The sequence below is a fragment of the Canis aureus genome, chromosome 1, assembly GCF_053574225.1.
Source record: "Canis aureus isolate CA01 chromosome 1, VMU_Caureus_v.1.0, whole genome shotgun sequence".
Taxonomy (NCBI): Eukaryota; Metazoa; Chordata; class Mammalia; order Carnivora; family Canidae; genus Canis; species Canis aureus.
In genome coordinates, this window is record NC_135611.1 from 24,119,723 (window position 1) to 24,135,215 (window position 15,493).

At 48.1% G+C, this 15,493-nt stretch overlaps 1 long non-coding RNA gene across 1 annotated transcript; it reads right to left on the reverse strand.

Annotated features, from left to right (window-relative positions):
- Window positions 1-3,645: 3,645 nt before the first annotated feature.
- LOC144310961 (uncharacterized) lies at window positions 3,646-15,177 on the reverse strand. The gene is made up of 2 exons (XR_013376611.1): window positions 14,877-15,177; window positions 3,646-4,943 (listed from the first exon to the last, which is right to left on the reverse strand). It is a non-coding gene; the product is annotated as an uncharacterized LOC144310961 (long non-coding RNA).
- Between the last annotated feature and the right edge of the window lie 316 nt (window positions 15,178-15,493).

The window sequence follows — 15,493 nt, forward strand, 5'->3', positions numbered from 1 at the left end:
TGCATTTCTCCCAGGGAAATAAATTACAAGAGTGGTTAGGTTTCTAGATTCTCCAGATGTTACCATCCCCTCAACGTCCTTGTGTTGCCTCCCAACGCTTTCACATTTTTTATGGAGTTAGATGAAAGTCTCCCTCCTCCTGACAGCTTTATTACCCCAAGAAACCATTATCTCCCTCCAACTCAGAAAGTTATATGCAATTGTTGGTGCAGTAACCAAACAGGAGTCAAAGACATTTCTATGATTGATGCACCTTTCAGTAGAAAACAGCTGAAAATATTACTGCTTTGATATTCCCATTTTTTTCCAGGCCTAAAGGTTAATCAGTTGACAATGTTACACAGAGAGTCTTTTTAAAAGTCCAACAACAAAGAGTCTGTGTAAGCTGGCGAACATTTTCCAGGCTAGGAAGAGCTGTTAATCCCCAGAAGAGAAGTTTGAACAAAGTGGGGAAGTGTAAGCATTGTTGTATTCACAGGATGGTTTGGTGGCCCTTCATGAAAATACAGAGGTCAGAATGGAAGGAGAACCAAGAAGGGCTAAAACGTCTTAAGTATGATTGCCAGTCCAAAAGGAAGAAAAAGAAAACATGAAAAATATAGGAAAAGGGGAGATATTTAAAAATTAAAAAAGAAGGAAAGAAAGAAGAGAAATATAAAAAGAAAGAGTAAAAGAAAAGAATGAAGTATGTATTAGTAATAAACTATAGTTGTAATATTTATAGCTTATAAAAGACTTTCATATCTATCCATGTATTGCTCAAAACACCTGCTGGTAGGTAACATCAGCCCAATGGGATGAATGAGACTCAAAATGCCAAAGATCAGAAAGTTAGGAAGTAGAGACAAATTCAAATACAGGACCCGAGGAAGCTTGTCCTCGATCACATAAGGAGGAATTAAGCCTAGACTCTGGTTGTGGCCCCAGGGATTATGAGGGAACCTTCAGCTACATACCATAGTATAAAGAACCCCAAGAGCCTTCATTCTAGACCTTGCATTAACTTCCGCCTCCTCCAAGAAAAAAAGGTTAAGGGAAGGCTAGCAGGGAGGCCTACTTCTTCAAAAATGAATAAGAATAGAATAGAATTTCAAGTCTTCTCCTCTTAGAAGGAATAGTGCACGCAAAGGTATTGTGGCACAAAATAACGTCCAATATTAGAGACTGTGAAAAGTGATCAGCCTGAGTGAAGCATAAGGCAAAAGATGTAAAATAGGAGCTGATTCTGGCAAAGTGCTTGAGTGATGGATCCAGGAAGGCCTTATAAACCACATTAAGGAGCTAAAGTTTATCCTATTGGCAATGGGGAGACTTCAGAAGTTTAAGGACAAGAGGAAGCATTGCAAGTGACATCATCAAATCTGCTTTGAAAAAATAACCCAAACTGCAATGTGGCAGAAGAGAACAGCATCTATGAAATAAAGAATGCAGTGAAGTTCAAGCATGGAAATATGATCTTAAAGGTAGGGGCACCAGGGTGGCTCAGTTGGTTAAATGTCTGGCTCTTGGTCTTAGCTCAGGTCTTGATCTCAGTGTCATGAGCTTGGGCCCCCAGGTTGGGCTCCATGCTGGATATAAAGCTCACTTTAAAAAAAAAAAATGAGAGAAGAGGGTGCCTGGGTGGCTCAGTTGGTTAAGCATCTGATCTTTTGTGTTTTTTAAATATTTTATTTATTTATTCATGAGAGACACAGAGAGAGAGAGAGAGAGAGAGAGGCAGAGACACAGGCAGAGGGAGAAGCAGACTCCCTGCAGGGATCCCGATGTGGGACTCGATCCCGGGACCCTCGGGTCATGACCTGAGCAGAAGACAGATGCTCAACCACTGAGTCACCCGGGTGTACCAGCATCTGACTCTTGACTTCAGCTCAGGTCATGATCTTAGGGTTGTGAGATTGAGCCCCACATCAGGCTCCATGCTGGGTGTGGAGTCAGCTTAAGATTCTCTCTTTTCCTCTGCCCTTCCACCTCCTTCCTCTTAAAAAAAAAAAAGACATGTTCTAGAGATATTTTATTTTATTTTGGGGGGGTACATTTTAGGAGTACAGTTGATAGACAGAGCCCAGGGAGGGAAGAAGTTAAAGACATTTCTGGGAATTCTAGCATGGATAAAATGTAAGTGGATAAAATATAATAGCATCCATCATGACTGAGGAGATAAAAATGTTTATTTAGGGCATATTGAATTTGATGTGTCTTTGGATCTAGGTGTACGTGTCCACTAAGCTGATGGAAAGATGGTTGTGAAGCCCAAAAGAAAGTAAGTACTAATAAGATAGATTTGGGAATTGTCAGTGTACAGATGATGGTAGAAGGCATGGCAGGAGGAGCAAGTGTCAGTACCCCGCCTGTATCTAACTCTTTGAAAATTCAGCCTTCAAAAGGACCTTAAGTCACGTAACAAAGAAAGTGAAATGCCCACTAGATCATTGGCGTTCATGGCCGGACCATACCACTGGTTTAGCGACCATACCAGGGATTCCCAGTCACCCAGCTCCTAGACTCAGCAGTGTCTACTTTCAGCCCCTGCTCTCTCCACTCTCCCCCTGGCAAGCTCATACAGTGGCGCATTACTTGACATGCTTCTCAGGCTCTGGAGCTTCCTGCTTCGTTTCCCAAATTCCAGCTAACACTTACTTCCAGTTGTAGAATCCCCAAGGAATGATCATCCCCAGTGAAAGCTCCAGTTATCAGATGGCCTAAGGAATCTGCATAGGTGTACTCTTTGGGGGCAGCGTTGACCTACTTGGACACCTTGAAGCTAAAGAAGAAAAATATCAAGAGCCAAAAGGTGGAAACAACCCACCTAATAAACATCCACCCACAAATGAATGGACAGACAAAATGTGCTATATCCATGCAATGGTTACAAAGCAAGGGAATTCTACTACATGCTCCAAAATGGGGACATTGCAGTTGCTACATTTGAGGACTTTGAGTGAAATAAAACAAACCAGTTACAAAAGACAAATACTGCATGATTTCACTTCTATGTAGAAGCACCTAGAATAGTCAGATTGACTGAAACAACAAACAGAACAGTGGCTGCCCAGAGCCAAAAGAAGACAAATAGGTAGTAGTCAGTGGTACCAGAGTTTCTGTTTAGGAAGATGAGAAATGGATAGTGGTGATGACCACACAACAATGTGAGCACTGAATCATACACTTAAAAGTGGTTAAAACGGTAAATTTCGTGTTATATATATTTTATCACAATAAAAAGTAAGCCAACCAAACAAACATAACCGACCTAAGAATAGTTGGTTGTTTTCTATTCACAACATGGAATACAGCACAGCAGTGAAAAAGAGCTAATGCTATACACCGACTCACATACACAGGGTGAGGGACAAGGGGCCAGATACAAAAGTGCACGTTTGGTACCATGTCATTTGTGAGAAATTCGAGAACAGGCAACACGGATATGTGAAGTCAGAACTGGACGCCGCAGAGGGAGTCGAGCGAGAAGTCTTCTGAGGGTTGAAATGCCCCATATCAGGATCTGACTGGTGGCTACATGGGTGTGCTCACAGGAACACCTAAGATTTATGCACTCTACTCTACGTAACTTATGTCTCAATATTCTAGAAAATTAAGAAGAGTGCCCTTGACAAAAATTGTTTCAATGTTTCCAGGTGCAGCATGTGAATATGAGTTCTGATTGAAGAGGGAAAAAGAGGAAGAATTTGGGGCGAGGGAGAGGTAGTACAAGGACATGCCCCTTAGGCTTCAGGAGGAAGAGCCAAAACCTTGCCATCATGGTAGTAATGCGGAGACGTTGGGAGAAAGCGCAGCAAAGGAGGTCGGGGGTTACCATTTCACTTCCAAGTTCAGTTCAGTCAAGTCCAGTTCATACAGACCCACTGAGCACTCAGTACCAAACACGAAGCAACGTTGTAGGGAAGTATCTCAAAGTAGGCCAACTGCCTGGAAATTGTGTAAGTTGTTTGTTTACAGTGAAGATTCTCGAGCCCCACCCCAGATCCACTGACTCAGAAACTCAGGGGGTTGGGCTCAAGAATCTCTTCAGCATCACCCCAGGTGACCCTGAGGAGATGAATAATATATACTGTGCTCCGCACTAACCTCTCTGCCCTCCAGGGGGGCGGGGGCTGGAAATGAGACAAACAGATCATTCCTACACGCTGTGGCAACGACAATGATTAAGATACACAGAGAGACTGCTAGGGGAGCCTGGGAGGAATATCTGAGGGTGAAAGGAAGAGGAGGTCAAATCAGGTGAGCCAAGACCTGCCCTGAATGGAAAAGGCAGTGGAGCAGTTAGCAGAGCAAATGGGGGTGAAGAAGGCACAAAGCTGAGTGGTTTGCAAAGTGTGGCTTCCAGACAGCACAACTGGCATGACCTGGGAGCTCGTTAAGAATGCGAATGCGGAAACCCCATCGCAGACTGGCTGAGTCAGCACCTGCAGGGGTGGACCCAGCACCCGGTGTTTCCAAACCCTCGGAGGAGTCCGATGCCCATTTCCCGAGGAGCGTGGGAGCCGCTGGCAGGTGGCTTCCAGGCCTGCAGGCTCCGCAGCTGCTGGGTGGCCGGAAGTCACTGCTGAGTCTCTTCGGGCCTCAGCTTCTCTGCCTCATGCTCATCGCACATAAGTGCGTGGAGGGTAAGAAGCACTTATGTTCGGTGGCGGTGGCGGTGGCGGTGTGGGCACAGGGATGGGCAGGAGCGGGGGGCGGCTTCGTGGGGAGCTGGGACCCGAGCCTCAGCACGACGCGGGGTGTGACAAGGGGTCAGCGGAGGACAGATGACGCCAGTTCATGTTTAAAAAAGAACAACACGCTGGGGCCTTTTGCTTCCAAAAAGATGGGCTACGTGTACTTTGTCCTGTTCCTCCCACTAAGTGCGACGAAAACTGCGGATATTAGAGGTAAGAAGAGTGTGACACGCGGAGAGGAGAAGGCAGGCATCAAGGAACTCAGACCTGTGGGATGAGACACAGTAATGAGTTCATGGGATTTCTTTTGTTTCCTTCGGCCTCACCCCACCCCTCCGGACTGGAGGTGGATGTACCTGGCAGCCCAGAACCACCTGCACAGGTGATAAAGGCCCACGGAAGCCCAGGGCCGGGAGGCGCAGCCGGGGAGGACACCCTCTAGGTGACACCTGCTCCCCTGGGGCCAAGCTGCACAGAGCACATCGGGCCCTGTGTCGGGGGGGAGGGGGGCCGGTCCCCGTCTCGGGCTGCATGGAGATGCCCCACATCCTCCACCAAGGAGCTGCTGGGAGCCTGAGACCACAGGCCCCGGGAAAGAACCCAAGCGTCTCCGTGGAGTCAGGGGAGACCACGTGGGGGGACTCCCAGCCCAGCCAGCACCAAGGAGGAGCACCCAGCTTCGTCGGCCAGGGCACACCCCCCCCGCCGCAGGGGGTGATATTGTTCCCTGACTTTGCAAGAGGCCTGGTCGGGGAAGAGGTGGCCAAGCGACAGGGGCTCCCATGCTGCTCCTCAAGACCGCACGGACACCTATAGTGACCCCAAGATTTAATCACCTTAAAAGGTTCAAAGGAGATCTGGACCCGATCCTACAGCAATGGGGAGCTGTGGATTTTAAGCGAGAAGCGACAGATGACACCTGCTGCATAATCAGCCACTTCTGAGCGCAGCTTCCCGAGGGGCTCGGGGCATGACGGCCTCCAAATACCCCGGAAGTTACCCGGGGGGAGCCCGGTAACCCACGGTGTAGACGGCCCGCCCCGCAGAAAGGACCTTCCCCTCAGCACACCAGAGCTGTGACTCGCCTCCCGAGGGGAGCAACAGCCCCGTGGAGGTCCCTGGGCGGCCGGGGTGAGGGGCCTAAGGCCTGCGGGAAGCCTGCGGGCAGCGGGGGCTGGAGGAGGCCCTTCCCCACCGACAGGCCCCGTGGCCACCTGAGCAGCTCTGGTTTCCAAAATGAAATGCAGATTGTTCATAACCAGGAAGGTGGGTTGCGTATAATCCTGGAGCAGTGTTTTCTTTCATTTTTAGAAATCATTGCCCTTCGATAATAATAGCAATAATAATAATAAGCTTACATTTATGGAATAATTACCCATGTCCTAGGGACTATTCTAAGTAGTTACACATGTATCAGCTCACTTAATCCCCAGCTGGGATAACTAAAAGCACAGTTGCCAGAAAGATGTTGTACCCTGAATTACAGGTTCCTGACGACAGTCTCCCCGTGACAGTTGATCCTTAAATCAGGAAAAAGAAAGCTATTCATTGACTGGCCCCAAATGCTGTATTTGCATCTGTCTCCCTTAACCCTCACAACAACCAACCAGATAAACACGTATTTCTCCCTTTGGCTGACAATCAGTAACTAAAAAGAGATGCTCGGGTTCGAGACACCGATAGAAGAGGATCCTGAACTCACATCCTCCCATGAACACGCCGAATCTATAGCCACATTTTTTTCCTCTGGGGGGAAAAAAAAGCCTAAAAACTGGTTGAATGACTCCTATGCAACAGACAAATGCAACAGACAGAAGGCCCATATCCAGCCAGGGAGCACAGACTGGGTGGTACACAATCTTGCCATAAACTTCACCCCCAGCGCAGTAACCCACAGTCAGGAGGGAACACAAACACAGAACTCCTCCTTGAGGAGTGAAGGATTTGAATCCCACGTTGTGCACCCTCAGTTCTTAAGACCTGCATCTAGGACATGAGGCCCCAAAGATAGTTTTGAAATGCAACAGGGCTCATGTCCACAAGATCCCTAAGCTATAAGAGTCTGAGGAAAGGCTCTTAACTGGCTCATGCACTCGGACTCACCCACCCCAAGGCCCAGCGTGGAAGGGGCACCCAGACTTTGTGTGGGAGAGGCTCATTTGCTTGACTTGGGGCATCACCCTGAGAGACAGGCATGAGGTAAAAGGAGATGTAATCAATTAAAGATGGCCACCAATTATTTGCTGCTCCTCCCATTTATGAAGTGGGAACTATTTCCCTTTCTCTTGAAGCTGGGCTGACCCCATGACTTACTCTAACCAATAAAAGGTGATCAAAGTTACACAGGGCCAGACCCAGGTTAAGGTCTTGTCCTGATGGCTTCTCTCTTTGCATTCTGGGAAGACATCAGCCATGCTCTAAGGAAGTCCAAGCTATCCTGCTGGAGGTAAGGATCCCATGGAGAGGTCCTGGGGATGAGACATTAGGGAGAAAAAGAGAAAGAGGGAGAGAGAAAAAGAGGGAAACTGAGTCATGTAGAGGAGTATTCCAGCTGGCAATCAGCACGCAGGCCCCAGGTATGTAAGAGGGACTTTCTTTCCCCCCTCCTTCTCTTTTTCATTCAATGACCCTCTTCACCCATTTCTCCAAACCCCAACCCCTCACTTCTGGCAACTGCTAACCTGTTCTCTGCATCCCATTTACAATTGCATCAAAAATAACAAAATACCTAGGAGTAAATTGAGCCAAGGAAGTGAAAAACATGTATGTGGAAAGACCACAAAAACAATAACGGAGGAAATTGAAGAAGATACAAATAAATGGGAAGATTTTCTGTGCTGGAAGAATCAATATCATCAAAATGGTCATAGGACCCAGAGAAATCTACGGATTCAGTGCAGTCCCTGTGAAAATTCCAATGGCATTTCATAAAAAAAATAGAACAAAGTTTGTATGGAACCAACAAAATATTCTGAATAGCCAAAGAAATCTTAAGAAAGAAAAACAAAACTGGAGGGGTCACGCTTCCTGATTCCAAAGTATGTTACAAAGCCATAGTAACTAAAACCATATGATATTGAGGGGTGTCTGGGTGGCCCAGTCAACTGGGCAGCTGACTATTCCAGCTCAGGTCATGATCTCAGGGTTCTGGAATCAAGCCCCACGTCAGGCTCCATGCTCAGCAGGGAGCCTGCTTGAGGATTCTCTCTCTCTCCTGTCCCTAAACACCTCCCCCAACTCACACACATGCACGCTCTCTCTCTCTCTAAAATAAATAAATAAATCTTTTAAAAAAATTATATGGTATTGGCATAAAAACAGATAAACGGATCAATGGATTAGAATGCAGAGCCCAGAGATGAACTCATGCCTATATGGCCAATTAGCTTATGACAAAGGAGCCAAGGATACACAGTGGGGCAGGGACAATCTCTTCAATAAATAGTGTCGGGAAAACTGGAGAGCCACGCAAAAAAGAATAAAACTTGGCCACTATCTTCCACAGGACAGAAAAATCAACTTGCAATGGATCCAAGACTAGAGCATAAGAGCTGAAGCCATGCAACCCCTAGAAGAGAACAGAGGCAGTAATTTCCTAGGCAGAGGCCTTGGGAATGATTTTTTTAGACCTGACACCAGAAACAAAAAGAACAGAAGTCGAACCAAGTAAGTGGCCCAGCATCAGACTCCAGAGCGCCTGCATCGCAGAGGAACCCAGCCACAAACTGCAGAGGCCGCCGCAAGCTTGCAGCGGCCGGTGCCCCCCTGCCCGCAGCCCGGGAGGCACCTCGGGGGCCCGCAGAACTAAACTCGGGAGAAATAATGAACCACCTTGAAGGCACTAGATTCGGGGGTGAGTTGTTACACAGAATTATTCACGAGGATGGGATCCACAAATTCCTTCTCGTGTCTTCGGGGTCACACAGGGGCTCGCCCCAGCCGGAGCGGTGACCGTCAGCTACTCGAAGAGGTCGGGCAGAGGAGGGACGGCTCCCAGCACGTGAGGACGGCTGCTCCCCGCAGACTGTAGGGGTTTAGCCCAGGGCCAAAGGGCACTGCGGTCGGTCCTGCCTGCGCGTGCGACCCCGCCGGCCGCCGAGATGAGGGGAGGCCTTGGCCGCTCAGCCAGCGGAGCGAACTGGCCCGTGATGGCTTTGGCTGGTCGGTCAGGATGCGTCGCAGAGGGAGGGAACTGCTGGGCTGCCGTGCTGTGGAGTCGACACCCAACCATCCTCAACCTTGTGTTCCCTAAGGACCTCAGGGGCCTGGCCTCCTAGGCCCGCACGACTGCGGGTGACAGGGGGTGACACAGGGAAAGGCACATGACTCAAGGTCCACCTTGGTGCTCCTGCCCTGTAGAATTGTTCTCAATACCTCCGACCCCTGGATTTAGATCTTTGGTCTGCTGTGACCTGTGCCCGGTGTGTGTTTTCCCGGTTTCTAGGCTTTTGCAGCCCATTTCTAATCCCGTCTAGCTGTCATTCCAGGTTTAACAAGAATAGTCAGGCCTCCAGTTCAGACCTGCCTGGGGATGATTCTTTGTTCCGGCTTATCCTACCCATGTCCCTGCACTGGTCAGTCATCCATTAGACACACTCTGAGCACCTCCTAAGTGCACCAAAGGTGAAGAAAAGCATCAGACCTGACTCCTAACCAGACACCAAGAGCTCGCAGATTGGAAGAATCCTGTATTCCATCTCCCCCACAAGAGTTGGGGTTCCCCTTAATAGATGCTTTGGTGACTATAAGGTGATATCCCATACACGGACATCCATCCACCTTGCAGGGACTCGGAAAACCACAAAATAAACCTGACACTAAAACTATTCTGCATAGAAGTCAATCATTTTTTGAGAATTCATGAGATCCTTCAGGATCTTCCAGGGCCTCTGGAATATCATTCTGAGTATCCGTTACCATTCTGCTGGCAAAGCAGAGAAATGCCAATTAGCAGCTATCGCCTATTGACAGAGAGGCAGCGAAGCCGGCTCTCCCTCGGCGGGGAAGAAAGACATCAGCAAAACAGGGGCAATAAGCAGAAATCAGAAAGTAGGAGAGAAAGCACACTCTTTTTTTTTTTTTTTTTTTTTTTTACCAAGGCAAACTTTGAACTTTCCGGTGCCCAACTTTGGAAGAGGCAGAGATAAAGAGCGGTTGGTGTCTCCAATAAGCGCGGCGTCCTTACTAGACCCTTGTTTCAGAATCAGACTGGGACAGAGCCGGGGGAGGGCGCCCCTACTTTCTTCTTTGGGAACAAAGGCTTCTGGTTGTTTGGAAAAGATGAAATCTTTCTCACATCCTAAAAGGAGCTGGGGAAGGTAATTATTGAAAGGAGATTTACACTTCAATGTTAGAAATAAAGAAGCCACTCCAAAGAGGGCTTTACGGATTACAATGCGACCAGAACCATCGCGGGGACTTGTTAATGGCACCCAGCTGAGTTCTGGAAATATGTTTCAGAGAAATGTCCAAAAACCAGAGTGAAGAATTAGTCTTCCCACAGAATTATTTAAGGCCTGTAATTTCTTGAGAAAGGAATTACTGGCTCAAGACTTTGCAAGGCTGCGGTAATTAAACTAACAAATTATGAGTACATTTATCTGGATAAAAGATATTCATCACCGCGAGGGTGTGACCGCCACATCCCACAGGCTCAGCGTCCCTAATTCTCCCCGTCAGGCACCTATTTGCTCTGCGCTGTGGGAAAAGTTTTCTTAGAAAGGAAGGATTTCACCTGCAACGCCCCTCACTCAGGTCCTGTGAATGACAAGCCCTGAATGACAGCCACACACAAGGCTTCGGGTTGCAGGGGACAAGGGACGAGGGAGGGCAATCCCATCCATTTTAATGCCTGCAGCAGGAGGAAATTAAATCTCTGCTATGCAAAGCTCTGTGGCCAGCATAAGATATGAGAAGAGACATCTAAGTGTGGTTATAAACGAGAAAGGTCAAAGACTTATTTTTCTTCTTCACCTTTATGCAATTTATTGGGAAACTGGCATATCATTACTCAAGAAGATGGAAATGAGACCATTACAGTTGCTTTTACTTTGCTTGCTGAGTCAAACTCTGCATTTCAGAGCAGTTCCTCATGGCAGCGGGGAGCGCATTTTCGCTGCCGGGTTTACCCAGGGGTGGGAGTCAAAATGATGAAGTCTGGTCACCCTGTCTACATTGCTGGTTAATGATCTGCACGCTATTTAATGATGTCCACCTCATCCTCGACAGGCTCACTTTGCTGCTCCACCATTCCGACCCCTAAAAGAATATGAAATAAGTACTTCTACTTAATGGCTGACCCAGAGTATTGAACAGCTTCCTTTTAGGTGCAAGCTCTGTCGCCGGTTCCCTGACTCATGCAGGGGTTTTGTGGGGCGGGCTTGATCTTTTATTTTCGGAAATAAGAATGGGGAACAGAACGCAGTGCTCAGAATTGCGATGAATAGCATTTGCTCACTCGGGCCTGATCTTAACTCTGGGCTTCGACTAGGACGTCTGGTTCCTCCGCCTTCACTCTGGGCCCGGAAACTGCAGCCCTTCCCTGCCGCGGCCGGACAGGTGCCGCAGCACAGACACCCCTCGGCTGGTTGGCTGGTTGGCTGGTTGGTTAGCATGTTGGTGTTAGGGGCTGAATTGTGTCCTCCCAGAAATGCATATGTTAACATCCTAATCCCTGGAACCTCAGAATGCAACTGTACTTGTCAATAGAGTCCTTAGAAAGGCCACTGGGGGCAGGAACCCGAGTGAGCACAGACACTGCCAAGGCCGCGTGAGCGTGGCATACGCCAGCCCGCCACAAGCCCCAGGGCGAGGCCCACCGGCACCAGCCCTGCCGATCCCTTGATCCTGGATTTCCAGCCTCTCGAACTGTGAGAAAACAAACCGCTTAAGCCGCCCAGTCCATGGGACTTTGTCACGAAGCCCAAGCAAAGTAACAGAGTTGCTGGGTTCAGCCTCCATGGGCCTGGAGGAGCTGCCGTCCGAGGAATGCGAGCCAAGTGAGGAGGTGATCGCCGAAGGGCGGGGGGACTGACCCACGTGGACCAGAGAGGACCAGCACTGGGGGTGACATTCCAATGTCGAAGAAACCTGGATCAGAAGTGTCTTTTGCACCTTCTCTGCCGGCACCTGCGGGGCCGCCGCTGGAGGGGTTCCTAGGAGAGTCAGCGGGGTTGAGACGTGTTCCCCGGCTGGATCCCTTAAATGAGCACCTGAAACCATACACAAGCGCAAAAGGATCGAAGAAAGAACTCCAGGTGACTTTGTTAACTGGTTGTTTTAAAACCTTACAGGACTATGGGCAGCCCGGGGGGCTCAGCGGTTGAGCGCCTGCCTTCGGCCCAGGTCATGACCCCCGGGGTCCTGGGATCGAGTCCCACGTTGGGCTCCCTGCATGGAGCCTGCTTCTCCCTCTCCTTGTGTCCCTGCCTCTCTCTGTGTCTCTCATGAATAAATAAAATCTTAAAAAAAATACTTACAGGACTCATCAATTTACACAGTGACATGGTAATCAAAACATTCTAAGGAAAGCTTGGGCTAAATCAATCAATGAATAGTGTACAGAACGAGGGAGGCGAAACAGAGTCATATGCCTCAAAAATATTTTGCTCCACTCAGTTCCAGGGGCCTATTTCAGCCAGTTCCTGAAAAACTAGAGAATGGCCAAGGGTTTGGAAGCAGTTTTTGGAAATGGGTGTTTAGTCTCAAAGTGGGATGTTTCAAAAGGATACAAGACAGCTGCCTTTACCACTTGAAAAGGCAATCTTGTGGTTGTGGGATTAGACTACTGCTATGATACCCCAGGGAGAAACCAAGAGCAAAAAGGAAGATTGTACTTAGAGGCACTTCAAGAACTTTTAACAGTAATGTCCAATAATCCTGGGGTTAATTAGTTTTAAGTATGAGTGGTAAGGTAGTTTTGAAGTTAAAAAGCAAACATTCAATAAAGAAATATTTATCAGGGCAGCCTGGGTGGCTCAGCGGTTTAGCGCTGCCTTCAGCCCAGGGCATGATTGTGGAGACCCGGGATCGAGTCCTACATCAGGCTCCCTGCAGGGAGCCTGCTTCTCCCTCTGCCTGTGTCTCTGCCTCTCTCTGTGTCTCTCATGAATAAATAAATAAACTTAAAAAAAATATTCATCAAGTATCTACCACAAGCAGAGTTCTGGGCTGACATATATGGGGGACTTCTGTGGGTTCTGTCTGCCCACCATCTCCATTTTGGGAGAATTGCTCCTCCAAATTTCCGCTGGCCATCCTGAAGCCGTCAGATGCCAGTGCCCTAGCTATAGTCACAAGGTTGGGCCTGCGACCCTGGCTCAGGCAGTCATAGCCCCTCAACCCCACAGCAAAAGCAAATGGCCAAGAGTGAATGATCCAAACAGGTCCACTTGTGCCCTTCCCTAAATTTGTTTGTAGATGTGAACAGACACACACAGGTGTGTGCACATGTGCACATGCATACACAGGTACCTCTTCCTGAGAGGTTTTCTAAGTTGGGAAGATGTGAAACGGTAGCTTTAAGTAGCCACTCTCCTACCAGGGGAGAAAAAGACAGTCTAACAATATAGTTTAAGTTCCTAAATCCCACCGATGATTCCCAACACAAAACATACACACACACACACACTGGTTCTTTTTTTTTTTTTTTCTTTTGTGCTATATCGAACTGGATTCTCTAACTTTTAGCAGGAAGAGTACTGACTAAAAAAAGTTGGTATTTGTTGAATGAGTAGGCTACTTTGGAAGAAACTGAGTAGAAGACGTGGTCCCTACATCAAAGATCTACAAAATGACACAAGGGGCGCCTGGGTGGCTCAGTCTGCTAAGTGTCCAATTCTTGATTTCAGCTCAGGTCATGATCTCAGGGTTGTGGAGTTGAGCCCCACGTCAGGCTCCACCTTGGGCATGGAGCCTGCTTGGGATCCTCTCCCCTCCCCCAGCTCACACTCCCTAAATAAATAAGTAAATAAATAAAATCTTTAAAAGAGATTAATTCATTAAATAAAATAAAATGACACAGTAGATCCTTTTAAATTGAATAGACAAGTGGACAAACAGATGGGCAGTTAGAGTGGCAGACAGCAGGTATACTAAGGTGTAATAAGAGCCCAGAGAAAAGAGGCCTCCATCAGCTGCTGCTGTTAGGGATGGTTACAAGAAGAGGCAGGAGTTGGAGGTCCTTAAGGATACAGAGGAGGTGGAGAGGCCAGAGGTGGAGTTGGGGAAACGAGAAGGATATTCATCTCAGGCAGGAAGAACAGGTACGAGCAAAGGTCCGAGAAAGGCCCGGAGCATTTGCCTCTTGGAGAATACACCAGGCTACTCTGGATTCGAGGATTCAGAAGATAAATGGGAGACAATATTGGAAAGGTAAGCTGAAGCAGACACTAGAATTCATCAAACACTACAATACGGTGTTTCAAGCCACTGAAAATTCGTAAAGAGGGAGTCGTGTGATGAAAGCAAAGCAGGAAGATGATAAAAGTGAGTCATATGAAACCGGAAACTGGGGAGACAAGATGACCCAGTCCAAGGAAAAGATCCTGAAGCCTCTGAGGGTGGTAATGACGGCCCGAGCCAGAGGCCTTAGCACAGGAATAAAGACAACCTGAGCCGGAACTCTGTCCTCTCGAGGCCTTTCAAAGCCACATGGCTTTTGATGACACACACACACACACACACAAAAATCCCACAGGACATACAAGGTGAAGTTGTTTTACCTCCTTCTGCCCAAGAACAGATTGATTTTGCTTATCCGGTTGCTGGAGTTCTCCTGCCACCAGCGGCGCGTAGCTTCCCCTCAACTGACACGGACTCCCAAACACATTAACATTTTTGATCAGGAAAGGTCTATAGAGCATATTTGGCCCCATTATTATGGATTTCATGCTCTTCTTTTGAGCAAAAACCCAGTAACCTTCCTTAAGACTGAGCGAAAAGAACTTAAATATCACTTTGGAATTACCATCCGAGAATGACACGTGAATAACCACTGTCAGCCAAAATCCAGGGAAAATTCTATTTGGACACCACTCCAGGGCTGGGGAGCTAATTGAGAAGGAAGTGCTTCTGCGTCCAAACCATTCAACGAGAAAACATTTGCTGAAAGCTTATAGTGAGTTTCACTAAAACGCTATGAAACACTTAGAGAGTAGACGATAGCTTCCAAACCTACTCATACATTTACCCCGATCTTACCTTTGCAACAATACAGCCAGGGAGAGCGAGCTGATGGTATTATTTCCGTGCTTAAGTGAAGAAAATGTGGCACCTGAGGAATAAAAGGACTCACCCGAGACTTTCGGCAGGTAGTGTTGAACCCGGGCCTGGAGTCTGAGTGCTTTGACTCTAGCCACGCAGCATGCAGGCAGGGAGGTTAGGGCTCACCCTGGCACCCACAGCAGGGCCGGGATGCATCCTCTGGGTACAGAGAATGAAAACATAATGGTGGGCTAGACAAAGTCCAGCTCTAGCTCTGCCACAAACTGGCTGGGTGACCTGAGCAAGTCACTTCCCCTTTCTGGATGCTAGTTCCTCATTGGGAAGAGTTGACAACAAGTAGAGTGTATAATAGCCTGAGAACAGAACTGGGCACAGAGCCCAAGAAGCTCACATTGCAAGTCTACTGGAGGAGCAGGGGCTGGTGGGACTAGGGCCCTGGAGAGCCACAGCCGTGTTCACCCTCAAACCACCAGGGAGCCCCGTGCACAGTAACTTACCTTGAAGAGAGAGTAGAGTGCTGGGGGAAGGGTGAGAGGGAAGTGCTGATTTACAGCATCACACAGTGTCCATCTCGGAGCCAGTCTCCAAGCCAA